This window comes from Oratosquilla oratoria, chromosome 18 (assembly GCF_046742065.1).
Source record: "Oratosquilla oratoria isolate Oo_2021 chromosome 18, ASM4674206v1, whole genome shotgun sequence".
In the NCBI taxonomy this organism is placed as follows: domain Eukaryota; kingdom Metazoa; phylum Arthropoda; class Malacostraca; order Stomatopoda; family Squillidae; genus Oratosquilla; species Oratosquilla oratoria.
Window position 1 is genome coordinate 56102464 of NC_134794.1, and position 17500 is coordinate 56119963.

At 41.8% G+C, this 17500-nt stretch overlaps 1 protein-coding gene across 9 annotated transcripts in view; it reads right to left on the reverse strand.

The window, feature by feature from the left end:
• LOC143035250 (ATP-sensitive inward rectifier potassium channel 12-like) overlaps positions 1-17500 on the reverse strand; it is a 309593-nt gene that overhangs the window by 60479 nt on the left and 231614 nt on the right. Inside the window, exon 1 of one of the 9 annotated variants that reach the window (XM_076202051.1) lies at positions 5349-5584. The exons of 6 other annotated variants lie outside the window; for them this stretch is intronic. The gene's annotated coding sequence lies outside the window, so the exon portion shown is untranslated. Of the gene's footprint in view, positions 1-5348; positions 5585-17500 lie in introns of those variants that run through there. 2 more of the 9 variants (XM_076202049.1, XM_076202050.1) reach the window with 2 other exon arrangements.

Genomic DNA, 17500 nt, shown 5'->3' on the forward strand with positions numbered 1-17500 from the left:
ACATGACGACCCTCTCTCCTCGTCACCAAATGCTGTCTCCCCTTTCTAAGGTAGTTAGGAGTCACCCCACTCTTGCTACTATTTGTCGCTCATTTGTTTCCCTTTCATCTGAGCACCTCACTGATATAGGGCATTCTCAGTTTTTCATACACTGACCGAGGGGATTTTGTCTTTTCTTCCCATTTTTAGACACTTTAATCACGAGGAAGGGGAATAAGCTTGCCTTCACTGTTTTTAGAAAGACCACCCATTCAGGAAGTTTCCTTCATTTCTTTAGTCATCACCCAGATCACATTAAAAGGAGTGTAGCTTCGGGACTTTTTCTCCGAGCCTTTAGGATTTGTAGCTCCCAATTTTTAGAACATGAATTAACATCTATCAGGTCCCAGTTAACAAACTTAGCTTACCCTCATTGGTTCCTGGACAAAGCCCTCAGCCAAGCTAGAACCAGCTTTTTCAATCCCCCTTCCACTAAGCCAAAAGAGAGACCAAATCCCCTAGTCATTCCCTTCTCAGAGTCCATTAGTTGTTTGTCCAAATTTCTTCCCAAAGAGAAGATAAATTTATTTCATGATTACCCTAATACTATTTATAACAAAGTTGTTAATGTTCAGAGGTTGAGAGAAGATAATTTCCCATGTGTTTACTCCCTTCTATGTAAAGATTGCAACCTTTCATACATAGGCCAGACGGGTAAAGACTTAAGGACAAGATTGGATGAACACAAGAGGTCGATTAAGTATGGACAAGAAAATTCAGCCGTGTTTCAACACGTAAATAAATCTAATCACCGGATGGACTGGGAGAAATCCGACCTTATTTAATAACCAGGCTGTGGGTTTAGAAGGAAAATGGTGGAATCCACATTAATTGAATATCCGACCATGGTGAATAATTCAAAGGGTCAGTGGACCCCAGACATAATATCAGGACTATTCATCACCAAACAAATTGTCAACAAGTTTCCTCCCCCTCCCCCTGACCCGACCTCATGTCATCCTTAGGTCACATAGGGTTGGGGTAGTGACAATTATTCTTTTCCAAGTTCCCTTTCCTTTGTAAGAGGTTGCTATTTAAGATAGCATCCTCCTTCCACTTTGTACTACTGAAGAGGATTGCAGTTAGCAATCGAAATATTTAGTTTCGCTTATTCAAGTCTTTCTTTCGTCCGACTGTGGTGTTCGTTGTGATATATATATATATATATATATATATATATATATATACATATATATACATATATATATATATATAATCTTGTCACCTTGTATATCATATTTCTACTGGTATGTTGAAATTATGTATACTTTATATATGTACAAGCTGCACCACTGATGTGTGCGATGTAATGTGCGATCGTGTATCAACTTTCGTAAATATTGTTTGCACTAAAATCTATATCTTATATTACATACTTAGTCAACATTGTAAAAGTATCTTTATAATAAAAGATTCCTATGCACACAATAACATTCAACAAACAGAACAGCCGATTGACTCTGAGTGGCAGAAGTGATCTTACGTCAGAGCCATCTTTCTCGAACTACTCAGTCCTTCATGTCTTTTCTCACCACTTCCGGTCGACGAGTATATAAGTGCGCACAACTCTTAACCTGGCGTCATTTCAAACGATAGTCACCCTCGTGACTGATTCAGGCCGGTTAGACCCTTGACAGCAGACCCGTTTGAATTTACCAGCCATATTAACCCTTTTTCAATTAGGGTCTTATTATTATTGTTCATGGTTTTTTTTTTATTAGACTCTTACGTGTTATCTTATGTATATATGTTCCTTGTCCTTGTTTTATTTATATATCATTATGATTTTGTTATTCAAACCACAAATTTTATATTCCTTCGGGGATCTTGATTTTTGCGACATATTCCCCTCTAGCCCTACAATAAATTGCCCGGCTACAGACCGGATAACTCAGTGTGAGGCTGCAAATTAGGGGTGAGCTGTCCCACAAGCTCCTTGTACGTAAGTGTGTGTGTGCAACAAGTGCAATATGGCTTCCGATCGCGCTTTATGGAGTGCAAAGTGCTCACAAGAGGTCAAAGACCTTGAGTGATTACAAACAAGCATAGGACAAACGGGAAAAAAAAAGACATCAGGGCTGAGTTCATCCACATGATCGAGTGCTGACTAGTCCGGAGTGTTGACTGATATGCGTGTCAAGAACTGGGCTCCAAAGGCATCACTACCCAACCTCATTCATTCCATTACATTTCACAGGAGCACTGTCGTCGTCCATCACCGACAGATTGCCATAATTGTGTGTGTGTGTGTGTGTGTGTGTGTGTGTGTGTGTGTGTGTGTGTGTGTGTGTGTGTGTGTGTGTGTGTGTGTGTGTGCGTGTGCGTGTGTGTCCGTTAGTTCACTTGTTTGTTTGCTCGTTCGTTTGTTTATGTGTGCATGCGCGGCCGCGTGCGCGTGTGTGTATGTGTGTGTGTGGTTGTGTATATGTGTGTGTGGTTGTGTGCGTGTGTGTGTGTGTGTGTGTGTGTGTGTGTGTGTGTGTGTGTGTGTGTGTGTGTGTGTGTGTGTGTGTGTGTGTTTCTGCTGAGGCGAATGTTCGTTCTAGTGAGTGACTGTGTGGGTGGTTGTGTTCGTGTTTTTGCGCGTGTTTGTGCATGCGAGCGTATGTATATTTATGAGTGTTTGTGTGTATGTGATTCACCTTGGTCTTTGGATCACGTGTTGGACTCGTGATTGACAGCTGTTTCCCTCCCGGAAGAGAGCTCAGAGCTCGTATGACCGATCTATGGGTAATGCTGTGACATTACACGCACACACACACCCAACTCCCCGCCCACGAGAGTTGGAGTAACGACTCGAAGCGCAGCGATACTAAAATTATTTCAGCCCTGGGCGGGATTCGAACCCAGACCGCGGTAGTGACGGTCGGGGACTCCATCAACCGCGCCACCGAGTCGTATATGTACGTGTGTGTGTATGCGTGTGTGTGTACGTGCGTGTGTGTTTCTGTGTCTGCGTTTCATTCACCAACATGGTCTTGGATCACGTGTTGGACTCGTGATCGACAGCTTATTTTCCTCCCGTAAGAGAGCTCAGAGCTCATATATGACCGATCTATGGGTTATGCTGTGACCTTACACGCACATACACACCCAACTCCCGCCCACGAGAGTTGGAGTAACGACTCACAGCGCAGTGATACTGAAATAATTTTAGCCCTGGACGAGATTCGAACTCGGACCATTGTAGCAGCAGTTGCGATCGCTACCACTGCGCCGTTGAGTCCTGTATAAATATATATATATATATATATGTGTGTGTGTGTGTGTGTGTGTGTGTGTGTGTGTGTGTGTGTGTGTGTGTGTGTGTGTGTGTGTGTCTGTGTATGTCTGTGATTCATCATGGTTTTTGGATCACGTGTTGGACTCGTGATCGACAAATATTTCCCTCCCGAAAGAGAGCTCAGAGCTCGTAAATGACCGATCCTTGGGTAATGCTGTGACCTTACACGTACACACACACCCAACTCCCCGCCCACGAGAGTTGGAGTAACAACCCGCAGCGCAGCGATACTGAAATTATTTCAGCCGTGGACGGGATTCGAAACCGTAGTGGCAGCCGGGAATTATTCCAACTGCGCCACGAGTTGTGTGATTCACCATGGTCTTGGATCACGTGTTGGACTCGTGATTGACAGTTATTAGCCTCCCGGATGAGAGCTCAGAGCTCGTAAATTATCGATCTATGGGTAATACTGTGACCTTACACCCACACACACACCCAACTCCCCGCCCACGAGAATTGGAGTAACAACCCGCAGCGCAGTGATGCTGATTTTTTTTTCCAGCACCGGGCGGGATTCGAACCCGGACCGCCGTAGTGGCAGGTGAGAACTTCAACTACTGCGACACGAGGTTAGAGTGTGTATGCGTGTGTGTGTATGTGAGTGTTTCTGTGTGTGTCTATTTTTTATTTGTTTGTTCGTTTGTGTATGTGTGTGTGCGTGTTCATGTGATTCATCATGGTGTGTGTGTGTGTGTGTGTGTGTGTGTGTGTGTGTGTGTGTGTGTGTGTGTGTGTGTGCGTGCGTGTGTGTGTGCGTGCGTGTGTGTGTGTGTGCGTGTGTGTGCATGTGTGCGTGTGTTTGATTCACCTTGGTCTTGGATCACGTGTTGGACTCGTGATTGACAGTTATTAGCCTCCCGGATGAGAGCTCGTATGACCGATCTATGGGTAATACTGTGACCTTACACGCACACACACACCCAACTCCCCGCCCACGAGAGTTGGAATAACAACCTACAGCGCAGCGATCCTGGAATTATTTCAGGCCTGGGCGGGATTCGATCTCGGACCGCCGTAGTGGCTGCCGGGAACTCTAACCACCGCACCACGAGTTTAGCGTGTGTGTGTGTGTGTGTGTGTGTGTGTGTGTGTGTGTGTGTGTGTGTGTGTGTGTGTGTGTGTGTGTGTGTGTGTGTGTGTGCATTTACCTAGTTGTATTTTACGGGAAGGGGAGCTATGCTCGTGGTGTCCCGTCTTCATATCTCATTTTATCTAAACTGTTTTTAAATTCATGGATTGTTTTTGCACACACCACTTTTTCGTCCAACTTGTTCCAGATGTCTAGTACTCTGTGGGGAAAGCTGTTCTTTTTCAGGTCCCTTCTATAACTGTCTTTCTTGATTTTCTTTCCGTGTCCTCTTGTATTTATACTATGTGTGTGTGTGTGTGTGTGTGTGTGTGTGTGTGTGTGTGTGTGTGTGTGTGTGTGTGTGTGTGTGTGTGTGTGTGTGTGTGTGTGTGTGTGTGTGTGTGTGTGTGTGTGTGTGTGTGTGTGTGTGTGTGTGTGTGTGTGTGTGTGTGTGCGTGTGTTCGTTTGTGAGGGTGAGTGCCAGGGTGGTTTTGTGTGCGTTTTCGAACTTGTTCGTGCATGTGAGCGTGTGTTTACGTGCTTACGTGTGTCTATAATTGTTTGCTTGTTTGCAAGTTTTTGTTTGATTGTTCGTTTGTGTGTGTTTGGGGGGGCCTATGCATGCGTGTATGGGCATGTGCGTGTGTGTGTGCATGTGTGTACACATGTAGATATGTGCACATATACATGTAATATCATAAATATGCATTCATGAATATAGAGACTAGTGTTTAAGTACCAGAAATATAACAACTGTTCCATGGATATTAGACATGATATTATTCGAATCTATTAAATATATTGGACACACGTGCATCTTCGTAGTACACCAATATTTTGCACTATTTTTAACGAGTACCGTCTGAGAATATGCAACATTGCAACACTTCCAAGACGCTAATCACACGATATACACACATCACAAGACTCGTCACGGTATTGTTTCCTGTTCACCTTATGCTCTATCTTGAAATCCGTCTTCCTTGCACGATCACCTCCTGGGAAGGTCTGCAGCCTTTCCCATTCTCCCTATGTAAGGGGACTGCATGTCCCAGCGTGCTCAAGGGCGCGTCCTCTATAAACAAAGTTATATCCAGTAACACGCACACACGGATTCCGCTCCAAGCCTCCACATTGCACGGGCCTGAAAAGAGGCGTCAGAACCGGCTGCTCACTACAGCGTGGTCCAACTGATTCCAGGTTGTATTGTACATGCTTGGGAAGGGGAACGACGAGGAGAAGAGAGAGGAGGAGGAGGAGGGTTGGTGTTCGAGGGTGTGGGGTGCAGGGGGTAATGTGTCTGGGGTGGGAGGTGAGGCCCAGCGGCTAGCTTGGGGGAAAGAGGGGAAACGGAGGAGAGGGAAGGGGTCTGGGTGAAAATGGTGCATAGGAATGGTGTGCAAAGGAATGAATACCGTGGATAGGAAATGCAGGTCTTATAAATGTGACCGCTGTAATATAAAAGACGAAAACAATATTAAATAATATCTGGTCCAAGCATGACTCACGGCGTGTGCAGGAGAGGGAAGAAGGTGGGAGGGGTAGTGAGGGAGGAGGAGGTGAGAACGAAGAGGGAGGGTGGAAGGTGGAGAGAGAAAGGCGTGGTAGTGCGTGAACACGAATGAGAAAGAGAGCAGGGCGAGTTGGAACAGTTGGAGGAGAAAAGGACGGAAGACAAACGTACAGGAAATTGAAAACATTTATACGATTAAACCCATGAGTCTGGCAATTCACAGCAGTATATGAGACAGTCTCCAGGAAATCAATATATGAAAATAGAACAATTGTACCTCGATATTTTGCTGATATGGAGGTCGTCACAATTTAACCTCGTCTTCGAAAGAATCCGAATTTGGGTTTTTCCCTCCGACTCAAAGCAGAGAACATTCCATCCCTAGGGATTTTGGAAACTGGTGACGTAATCTTTGACTTCGTGGGCGAACGAAATACTGTGGCAAGGTCTGAACAGACGCGACTCAACTCTTAGCACTGAGGGGGAATTCCAGTTTCTGTAATCAATACACATACTGGGGATTTTCATACGAAGAACTGTCATGGATTCATTCCGAGTCAGCAAAGTAATATAACGCTTCTGAACAGTAGGAGATGAACCATCTCGAAGAGGTCGGCGACACTTCAACTGCATAAAATTGTTTGGCCTGTCCTGATCGGAGCCGAGTTAAAAAAAAAAAAAAAAAAATAGTCGCCTGAGCCAAAGGATAGGTTCAATTATTTCAATAGCCTGTGTTTACGAAGCTGTATTTATGAAGCCTGTAGACTATGAGTGTGCAACCATTGGCACGCGTGCCAAACGTGGCAAACCAACGACTTAGATTCACCTAAGAAATAATGAAATAGATAAATAGACAACTTATTTTGCTGAATTTTGTGTTTCATCTTAACAGAATATGATCGGATCAATTCTAAATATGTGTTCATGGGGGCTAAAAAATGAATAAAAGTAAAATATAATACAAATCTCACACCTTAAAAGACCATTTATTACTTCATTTCCGATTTAACAATATTTGATCAACATTTGGTGAGACCTGCTGTTCAACATACTTCCCACGAAGGTAAGTTTCTGTCGAAACTGTGTGAGAATAAGAATAATTGTCTACATTTTCCTAATGTTAAAAATCGAGTTTTTGAAATGCGTGACCTTATATGACAGCTACAATTGCACGTAAAGGCAAGAACGGTGTTTAAGTAAGAATTACACCGACTGAATTTGAATTCATTCAATCTGACACGAATTACAAATCATACGAGTAATCACAATATTCTTTGATTTACCTCTCAGGTGCATGAGTCTTTTTTTTTTATTTTTTTTTTTTATTCAAAAAGCTTCCATCAATAACAAAAAAATAGTAAATAATATGTATCTCAAGATAAAACGAATACTATAAGGTACGTTAGCGGGGGGGGGGGTGAGGGAGAGTCAGAAAATGTCTCCACTGCGCAGGTAGATGATGACGTCAACGTAAATATCGAGACCAGGGTTCGACGGGTCGAGAGCTGTCAGTCACTCACACACCACTGTGTGGAGCGAAGGTCGATCATCTGATTAAAGGGGTAGCTAAGGCAGACAAATAACATATAAAAATGCCAACAGTTTGTATAGTGCAGAAGTGCAATGCCGTTAGACTGAAAGGTGATAAAAATATACATTTCTTTTCACTACCCAAAGATAAAGAACTTAGAAAGAAATGGATTGAATTATGTGGCACACACAATACTCGGTCATCTGGATATGTATGCAGCCGTCATTTTGAAAGCAACTATTTATTAGCAACATTTCCTGAAATTTTCATTCAATTGCAAATAAACAGACTAAAGAATCCGGTTAAAACATAACTTAGCTTGGTGGAGATATAGGTCTACATATAAAATCCACACTTGACATGTCATCCTATCTAATAACTCGTCATATTAATATAATCCACCTAATATGAAAGCATGGAAAATATTTTTATAACTTTTCTGACGGTCATATCTCAGATACTGATAATTTGAGGATAAGAAAGTGATACTGAGTAATTTCAGTATTATGTGAACATCATAGTGTAATTTTAAAGTTTACCATACATACAGATGGTTTTCTTTAAAGTTTACATTTTCTTTCACCTCTCACTCTCTCCCCCTCTGGATTTCCTATGACGTCACGGTGGAGGTGCGCGGAGGGGGGGGGTGCTCAACGTACCTTATAGTATTCGTTTTACCTTGATGTCCCTAACAATTTCGGTTGGCACGTGAGGGGAATTTTTGCATCGAAGATTGGCCTAATTTGGCACTCGCGCTTATAAAGGTTACCCACCCCTGCTCTATATTCATTCGAGAGCCAGCGAGGACGAAGAGAGTCGATTGCTTCGAATTGAAAATAAAGTAGACGCAAGCTAACTGTTCTTGATCCTTCGTCTACCGAGCAGTGATAAGATCTCCAAGTTATCTTCAATCAGATGCAGATTTACCTGCATTCATAATAGGACTCTTGAACTATCCGGATCAAAGAAGAATCTTAGTCAAATAGTCCGCTTATTATCAACTCTACAAAATGAATATTTGCCTATTGGTTATCTTACATAGTTTACTATATCTACTCAAACATTAAAAGATGATTTCAAATGCTGATAGATACTAACCATATTGCACTTATAATAGTGATTATTTCTTTATTTTAGAACAGGTATTGTAATATTAAGAAGAAACTTGCAAAGCAAACTATTTCCCTTTTTCAACCTCAATATGAATTTAAGTAAAAGTCTGAAAAACGTATCATGTGTGTTTCAGTTACTTTGTCTCGAATATTCCCGTGTCAAGGCCAAAATTAAACTTTGTCACTTGAAAACATTCAAATTCATATTCATTCGTAATAGATTGGTGAGTCAAGGTTTTCAACTCAAATTTACAAATCATGTCATATGATGTAGAATCTTTCGTTCAAAACCTGGACGCTAATGATATAAAACGTGCCCGAAAGTGTGACTTAGTAGAAGCAGACTGGTGATACAACATGAGGCTGGATAGGCGGTATAGGAAGTATGAAATATTTGCTGAACTGGTTAATGTATTAGGTAAAGATGAAGCAACGGCCACGAAAGCGATGAAACAGTTTTTAACCGCGCCATGCCTAGAGGTTTAAATCGGATTAAAATGATTGAAAATTGAGGCTCAGAAAATAGAGGCTTAGAAAATCGAGGCTTAGAAAATAAAGAGCTCAAACTGAGGCTCAGAAAAATAGAGGCTCAAGTAAAACTAGCACAGGTAGGGTTATAAAGGGCCCAGTTATCTACAGAATCTAACCGGGAAACAGACGTTAATAATCAATCAAATGAAGAGTATTTCGATGTTCCTCAGTAAACGGGACTACTATCGAAATTGCCAGAGGGAGGCATTCTTCTTTTTATAATTTGAAAAAATGACTCAGCAACTCAATCAAATCTATCAATCAAAAAACGATTGAGTCAAAATAAAATATGTAGGCTTGAAACGTAAGGTGTTATGTGACGTAAAAAATTTAAAAAGTCCCATTATGATAGAGCACATATTAGCAAAGTCTTGACATACAAACTCCCACCCATTTCATCCCCACATTCCACTCCCATTCACCAACTCTCCCTCCCTCGCTCTTTTCTTGGCTTCTCCTGGATGATGGGTCACCCCTGCATCTCACCCACTGCCCTGGGTCAGAAGTAATGCAGCAAGACACAGCACATCTACAGCAAGGACGCTTCATATAATGGGCGATTCCCATCCCCTCTCCGTCCCTTCATGCAGAAAAAGAGAAGACAGGGAGAAATCCCTTCGGGATATATATACGAGTATAAGTATATAAGTACACACACACACACACACACACACACATACACACACACACACACACACACACACACACACACACACACACACATATATATATATATATATATATCTATATATATATATATATATATATATATATACATATACCAAAAGCTTTTTCACCCTTATAAGGGAGGTAACCGAAAAAAAAACAAAGGCATAAAAACCACTCCCACCCATTCCATCCCTATCATACTCCCCTCCCCTCTACCCTCTTCCCTCCCTCTATCTTGGCACCTCCTGGATGACGTGTCATCCCTACATCTCGCCCACTGCCCTGGGTCAGAAGCAGTGTCACAAGACACAGCACATACACAGCAAGGCCGCTTCATTAAATTGGCGACCCCCCCCCCGTCCCCTCATGCACAAAAGGAGAAGACGGGGAGAAAGCTCTTCTGGCTGCGTCAAATTATTTCTCACACATACTCCCTCACCCCTCATCCTCCACCCATTCCCCCTCATGCATCACAACATCATCTATATACAACCACTCTCCTTTCACCCCTGTTTTACTGTCCTCTCCCGTCCTTCCTCAACAGACGTTCCCAATGTGAAAATTTCCGTGGTGTTGATAAAATAATATTGGAACATAGATATGATATGAAAACTTACAATATGAATAATGTCATTGTTAGACATAGATTCGATACAGGCCACAATGCTGACTGGAATAATTCTAGGATTATTAAATATGAAAACCATACTATAAAACGTAGATGTTTTTAATCTGCTTTTATATCTCTTATTGATAACATAAATTCAAAACAATGGATTTTTTACAATAAATAAATCTTTAGCAATTTTAATTAACTAAGTAACAAGCAATTTACGCAAATTGTGTTTACACCAGTTTTATGTTCGTTTCTCCCCGCAAGTTCGGGCTATATAAGGAGTCAAATGTTTCTCCACTGTGTTATTTCTGAAGAAGCCCTGCTGGGCGGAACGTTAAATATATTGGATCCCATACTCTGTGTTTGCCCTCTCTCCTACAGTGCTGTTGCAGTCCTTGCTGCTTATACTCATTCGGAGTTTATCCTCAAAGTTTTCCCTTTAAATTTGAAGCCATCAGAATTTTGTACTTCAGTAGAGGACGTTTCAGAAACCCCCTTTATCATCCTTTTTATATAGAAAGGTTTCTCACTAGAAGGGATATATTGAACCCCAGTCCCGTATGGAATGAAACCATCAGCAAGTTTAACAACCTTGCGAGACGGGTTACCATATAAGGGGGTTCTCAATAGAAAACTGCTTAAAGTTTTGCAGAATGTCATTTCCAATGATCCCCAAATCCTTCAGTAGATCTCCCTTCACCCTGGGAAAACTAGGGGAAACAAAAAACTCACGATTGTTCATACTTTGGAGTACAGAGGATAAGGAAGGAATTGGTCTGGACAAGCTGAATCCCTCTATTGCGAAAAACAAACTAAACAGTTTCATCCTGGAGGGGAGCTGCTTGAGATTCGCAGCATAATTAGAACCTCTTTTATTCATTAGAGGTAAACCAAATGAAGAAACCAACTTGCCCATAGGAGGACTTAAACAAGGTCCTACTCTGTCTTCCACCAATTCCTTGTTGATAATGGAAAACTGGGCCCCAGTGTTTAATAGGAAGAGACATTGGGCAGTTCTCTTGCCTCTACTAACAGGAAGGAAAACCATGGAAATTAAACATTTTCCCTTCAGAAGGAGGCAACTTGTTAGCCATAAGACACATGGCTCCATGGTGATCAGATTTGTTACACACAAAACATTTATAAGGCAAAGCGGCCTTTAACCCAGGGCATTCCAAAGAACCATGTCCAAGATTCAAACATCGATTACACAGTCCTAATTGAGCCGCTCCAGATCTTCTGTGTTCAATAGAAATATAGGAAGAACACTTTGAACTTGCATGGTCAGAAGCGGGGCAAAATCTACATCTGAAAATTGACTTCTTAACGGAATCTGGATTAACCTTAAAAGAGTGACTAACTCCCTTGCTAGAATCAACAGCAAGTCTTTTCAAGGAATTTTCCTTGAAGGCAAGGGAGCTGCTAGCATCACTCCATCTGGGTTTGACGTTAAGGTCATCAGATCCCATTTTAAGTCTGACTAGAACAGACTGATTAACATCCTTAAGTTGATTAAGATTAGGGTAATTCGAATTAATCACCCGAGACAATTCAATCAAGAAAAACTTAGGTAGTTTATTTAAAATCAACTTGCCAATCAAAAGGAGGCCCTCGCTTCCAGCCTTATTAAAGTCAACTCCAATCCCTTTAAGGTCTTGTAGTTTAGAATCTACAGACCTAATGAAACCTTCTAGGTCCTTCAACTTAGAGACCTCAGGTGCATCAATGATAGAATTGAACACCTTGTCTAAGATATCTTCCTTGTTAAAAAACAAATCATCAAGAAGGAACGCAGTATCATAATTAGAATCATCTACAGGTAAATTTTCCTCTAAATGAAAAGCCTCCCCTCTAAGATACCCTTTTAGATAAATTAATTTCTGACTGTTAGTTTGGGAATGCCATCAATGGCATTTTGAAAACCCTTTTTAAAATTAAAGTAGGCAAAGGGATTGTGAGAATTGCCCTCAAAGTGTTGAAGAACAATAGGAAGGAGGGGAAGTTTTACCGAATCAAATCCAGTGGCTTTGCTAGAACCACCAACCTTAGAACTTTGGACTCCCCTTAATCCTTCTCTCTGTTTTTTGAAAGGAGACAATTCTAGGAGGATAGACAGGCGGTAAACCCTGGAATTTTCCATATCCTCGTCCTTTCTTCAGGGAGTAACAAATAAATGTCATCGTCAAATATTTGAATTTCCGTGAGGGAATTTTCAATTTGGGATAACATGGAATCAAGGACAAAGTGATAAAGTATCAAGTTGTGAATTTTTTAGAGCTTTTAAGTCCTTTGAAAAAAAAAAAAATTGTGGGCTCTTTGCCTTTTGATTTTTTTTTAAGCTCAGACTCAGGAAGTGACTTTTAATTGTTTGCCATTTTGAAACAACCACCCAAACAAAGACTCGTCCCCAATTTAAGTGTGTACGACTGTCGTACCGAAAACTGTCTTATAGACCAACCCATAAGATCTTGGAGAAATTTCACCAAGAGATAATTCAAAGACAACCGAAATTAAACGGAAAAGAACAGACAAAGCAAGGGAAACGAAGATTAGAAAGAATAGAGGCCACCATAGTTTTATAGAACAATTCGATAAATCTCGTGAAAATGGGAATAATTTGCGCCCCCTTTGTGGCGGTAGAACTTTACATCAAAGGGAAAACAAGGTCCTCAAACGAGGAAATGACTAGTGACCGAACAAGCTCGCAAAACGAGAGAATATCAGGTAGCCGGCTTTCGTAAGCACCTATCGTAACTTTGAATATTAAAGTGCTAAATTGTAGTTTACGACAAAGGGGTAATTAAGTTAAAGTCGAAATCGACTACAAAAAAATAATTAAAAAGTTAAATTCAAACATTGTTTGAGAAGATTAATCCCACCAATGTTTGAGAAGATTATTTCAATACAGTTTGAGAAGATTAATTTCATCCACAGTTTGAGACAGTTAAACCTATGAAAATTAAGGTTTAACAAATACAAGGATTGGCGTTCGAGAACTTACCGCTCACAGTTTCTATCGGGTTGGGTTTTCAAACTGTGGTATTTAAAATTTGAAGATGCTAAGCCTTAGAACTCCGAAGACGTAGGTCCCTAGCTTTGATGTTTCTAAATTTGAGGTCCGTCTGGAACCAGAGCTCTGGGTAGTCTAATGCCACGTTCACACGGTCGAGCACTGTCCGCCGGGCACGAGGGCTTTGCTCGACAACGGGCAATTTCAGCGGGCAAACCATCAAACTGTCCGTTCCCGGCGCCATTTGCGGGCAGTGGATGGAGGGCTGACATCGCTGCCAAACGCACGAGGTGAGGTGCGAGCAAAGTTAGCAAACCCACTCAGTACAGACCCAAGTTACCTTACTACCATGTCCGCACCTAGTACTAGTGTGTTCTGGTCTCGACAAGGCGTGCTATTGGTGCTATGCTTTTTCTCATATTTGTCTCTTGCCTTTGTATATATGGCCCCACTTTCGAAAGGAGAACAGAAAAGCTGCTTATGTAATTGTAACTGTAATGTAATTGCAAAACAATTGTTCATTTTCATTCTGCAATTCACGTAGGATTGTCACTGAACTTCCCATTAAATCACGTCTTTGTAACCACTCCCGGCACCAGACATGTCTCCGTGATTTCTTGTTTTTCTCTTTAATGCAGACAGCAATTATGATGCTGTGAAGTGCTACCTTCTTTCCAAGTATGGCGGGAACCATGGTTATCGTACCGCACTGAACCACTCCCTCCCAACCTCTGCTTGCAGCCAACTAACCTCCAACCACCATCGTCAGCCGTGTGGACACTTAACGGGCAGAGCCTGCGGACTTTGCCCGGTAAGGGCAAAGTCTGCCAGGCACAGCTCGACCGTGTGGACGCGGCATAACGCGACGTTAGTGTGGGCAGTATTCGGTGGAACTACTTAACTACATGTCTCAATCTGAAGGATACATTTTGGTCACCAAGTTGGTAAACAGTTAATCACATTTGAAATGTCCGTGGTTCAAGTTTACGTTTCTAACTTATGTGCCTAAAGTGGGTTTTACACAATCAAACATGTTGGCCAACTCGCTCATCAAACCTCCAACACAACATGCTTGAAGAGTTGTTACACGCTCAGACCAAACAGACAGACAACCTCAGTCTGTGGCAAGAGGAGAAGGGGGCAACACGTCCCTCACTCAAGACGAGGTGATGACAATTGGAATAGTGATTGCCCTCAACGAAAAGAAAAGTAAGCGTTCAAAGTGGACAAAGGACTGGTTAAGAAAAGGGGCCACATTTCTCATACCAACTTAATGAAGGAGCTGAAATTACACCAAGATAATTGGCGCGATTATATGCGCATGGGTGAATCAACATATTTAGAACTTCTGAATTTGGTCACCCCATTCATTACTTGTAAAGACATCGTAATGAGAAAGTCCATTAGCCCTCATGAACGGCTAAGCACAACATTGCGTTTTTTAGCAACGGGCAGATCTCTGCAAGACTTGAGATTTTCAGCTCTCATCGCAACTAGCACATTATCTAGGATTATACCAAAACTTGTCATGCCATCTAAAAGAACTACGAAGAGTGTTGATTTTTTTCATCACATCATCCCGCGTGCACTGAGGGCCAAGTTCTTTTAGCTTTCCACGCAATTCATCTATACCTTTATTTCTTAAATTCCTATCAGAGTATTCTTTCTATTTCACCTTCCACAATGCTATATGCTTCTTATATATGTCAATGAAATCCATCATAATTTCCCTTTCTTTGTTCTATACGGGACACGTATCATTCATTTTGGAAATAAACGGTAAGTCTGTCACTGAAGGAGCTGCTATATATGTTACCTCCGCGAGATTTGAATATGTATGACGATTGGAGACTGACGTTTATGCATGGACATGAACGAGCAAGCTCCGCCCACAAAAGTCAGACCAGATCGAACATCCGTCCAGCACGTTGGTCCAACTTGTTTACCCCTTTCACATGTTCAAACATACTCTCAAAGATCGTGTTGTCAAACGTATTGGCCACCATGTTTGACCGTGTACAACCGCCTTAAGCGAGTAAGGTAAAGTCATGCAACTCATCATTTCTACATTCCTCCCTTTCCCCTTTGTTGTTTCCTATGTCCGTGTTCCTTCCTTTTTTATGTATCTAACCATATTTGTATCTTTCTTACTTTGTCTGAAGATGTAAATACATGAAAGTACTTACTGCCTACAAGTTTCTCTTCTCCTGTGGTGATATTGCATATATACATAAACACACACACATGCCAGCCGAAGCTGAAAATACACATATTAAGGTAAGAGGGTATTTAATAAATGATTACCTATACATATTATGATGCTGAAGTGATTGTGCACTGTACAAATATATAAAACATGAACATATAAAAATGATAGTGTGTGTGTGTGTGTGTGTGTGTGTGTGTGTGTGTGTGTGTGTTTACCTAGTTGTTTCTTACGGGAAGGGGAACTACGCTCGTGATGTCCCGTCTCTATATCTTGCCATGTCTAATTTGCTCTTAAATTTGTTTGACTCACCATGGTCTTGGATCATGTGTTGGACTCGTGGTCGACAGCTATTTTCCTCCCAGAAGAGAGCTCAGACCTCATATATACCCGATCTATGGGTAATACTGTGATCTTACACACACACACACACACACACACACACACACACACACACACACACACACACACACACACACACACACACACACACACACACACACACACACACACACACACACACACACACACAACTCACCGCCCACCAGAGTTGGAATAACGACTCGTAGCGCAGCGATACTGAAATAATTTCAGCCCCGGGCAGGTTTCGAACCCAGACCGCCGTAGTGGCGCGCGCGCGTGTGTGTGTGTGTTTTCACCATGGTCTTTGGATCACGTGTTAGACTCGTGATCGACAGCTATATCCCTCCCGGAAGAGAGCTCAGAGCTCGTATGACCGATCTATGGGTAATGTTGTGACATTACGCGCACACACACACACCCAACTCCCCGCCCACGAGAGTTAAAGTAACGACACGAAGCGCATCGATTCTGAAATTATTTCAGCCCTGAGCTTTCGGTTGTTACATACAACCAACTTCAGGCAAGTAAATTGACAGGAAAAGGTCCATGTCTCAGGCGTCGGCGCCGCCGTCCAAGTTCCCTGCCCATTTATCCCAAGCCATCGCCACCAATCGCCTCTAATTGCTCACGAAAAAGCGTATTTTGGCAATAGCCCTCTTTTAAATACTACTATCTTTTCATTTTCTTTCAGACATTCTTCCCCTCACACACAAACCAATCCTGCGCGAGTGGGAGGTCTTCCCTAGCAAGTCGACAAGTCCATGTCTAATATGCTAAGGGGTTTTGAGTTCACAGGGGTTTTATGGTTCGAACTGAGGTAGAACTAGGAGAGGTTAGAATCAGACCAGAGGACTTGGAGAGGGTTGGGTTACAGGGAACTGGGATAGGCTACCGTCAGTTGTTGTTATGTGTCAATGCATTTCATTGGCATCACATGTTTTATTTCTGTTCTATACTAACGAGTCTTTCTGTTATTCATTTCCGGGGCCAAGATGAGTAAAAGAACTCGAACATCAACAAGTCACAGTGCCTTTGGCTTCCCACTTCCAGAGCTTCCTCATTATGAGCTGCCAACAAAACAACAAGTTGGAAGATATATTCAGTATGTAAAAGACGATATATACAAAATCAACAAAGATGTTATTCCTGAAGTATCCGAGGCCCTTACTGAGATTTGGAAAAGAGCCATTATTCCAGTATTCCGATCAAGAATGTTAAAATCAAATTGCTCCACTTGGTGGAAGAAGCGTTTGTGGTATCAAAAGAAGGAATGAGTGCCGCTAAAAGTAAGACGTTTATCTTATCTTTGGATCAGCTTTTTGATATAGCAGGCTGGCAGTATGTTGATCTTTTGGACTGCAAGTGATACATTAAAATCATGCTTTGTCTTAAACGATGACACAAAGTCAGGGGATTGTAAGTGCCACGTCGAGGGCCTGAATTTCTTGTTGACCAAAGAACGTGAAAATTGGAGGAGTGAATCTAAAAACAAGTCAAATGATTAGAAAAAAAGGAAAGCCAGAGAATTTCGAATTCAGGAAAGAAGAGAGGAAAA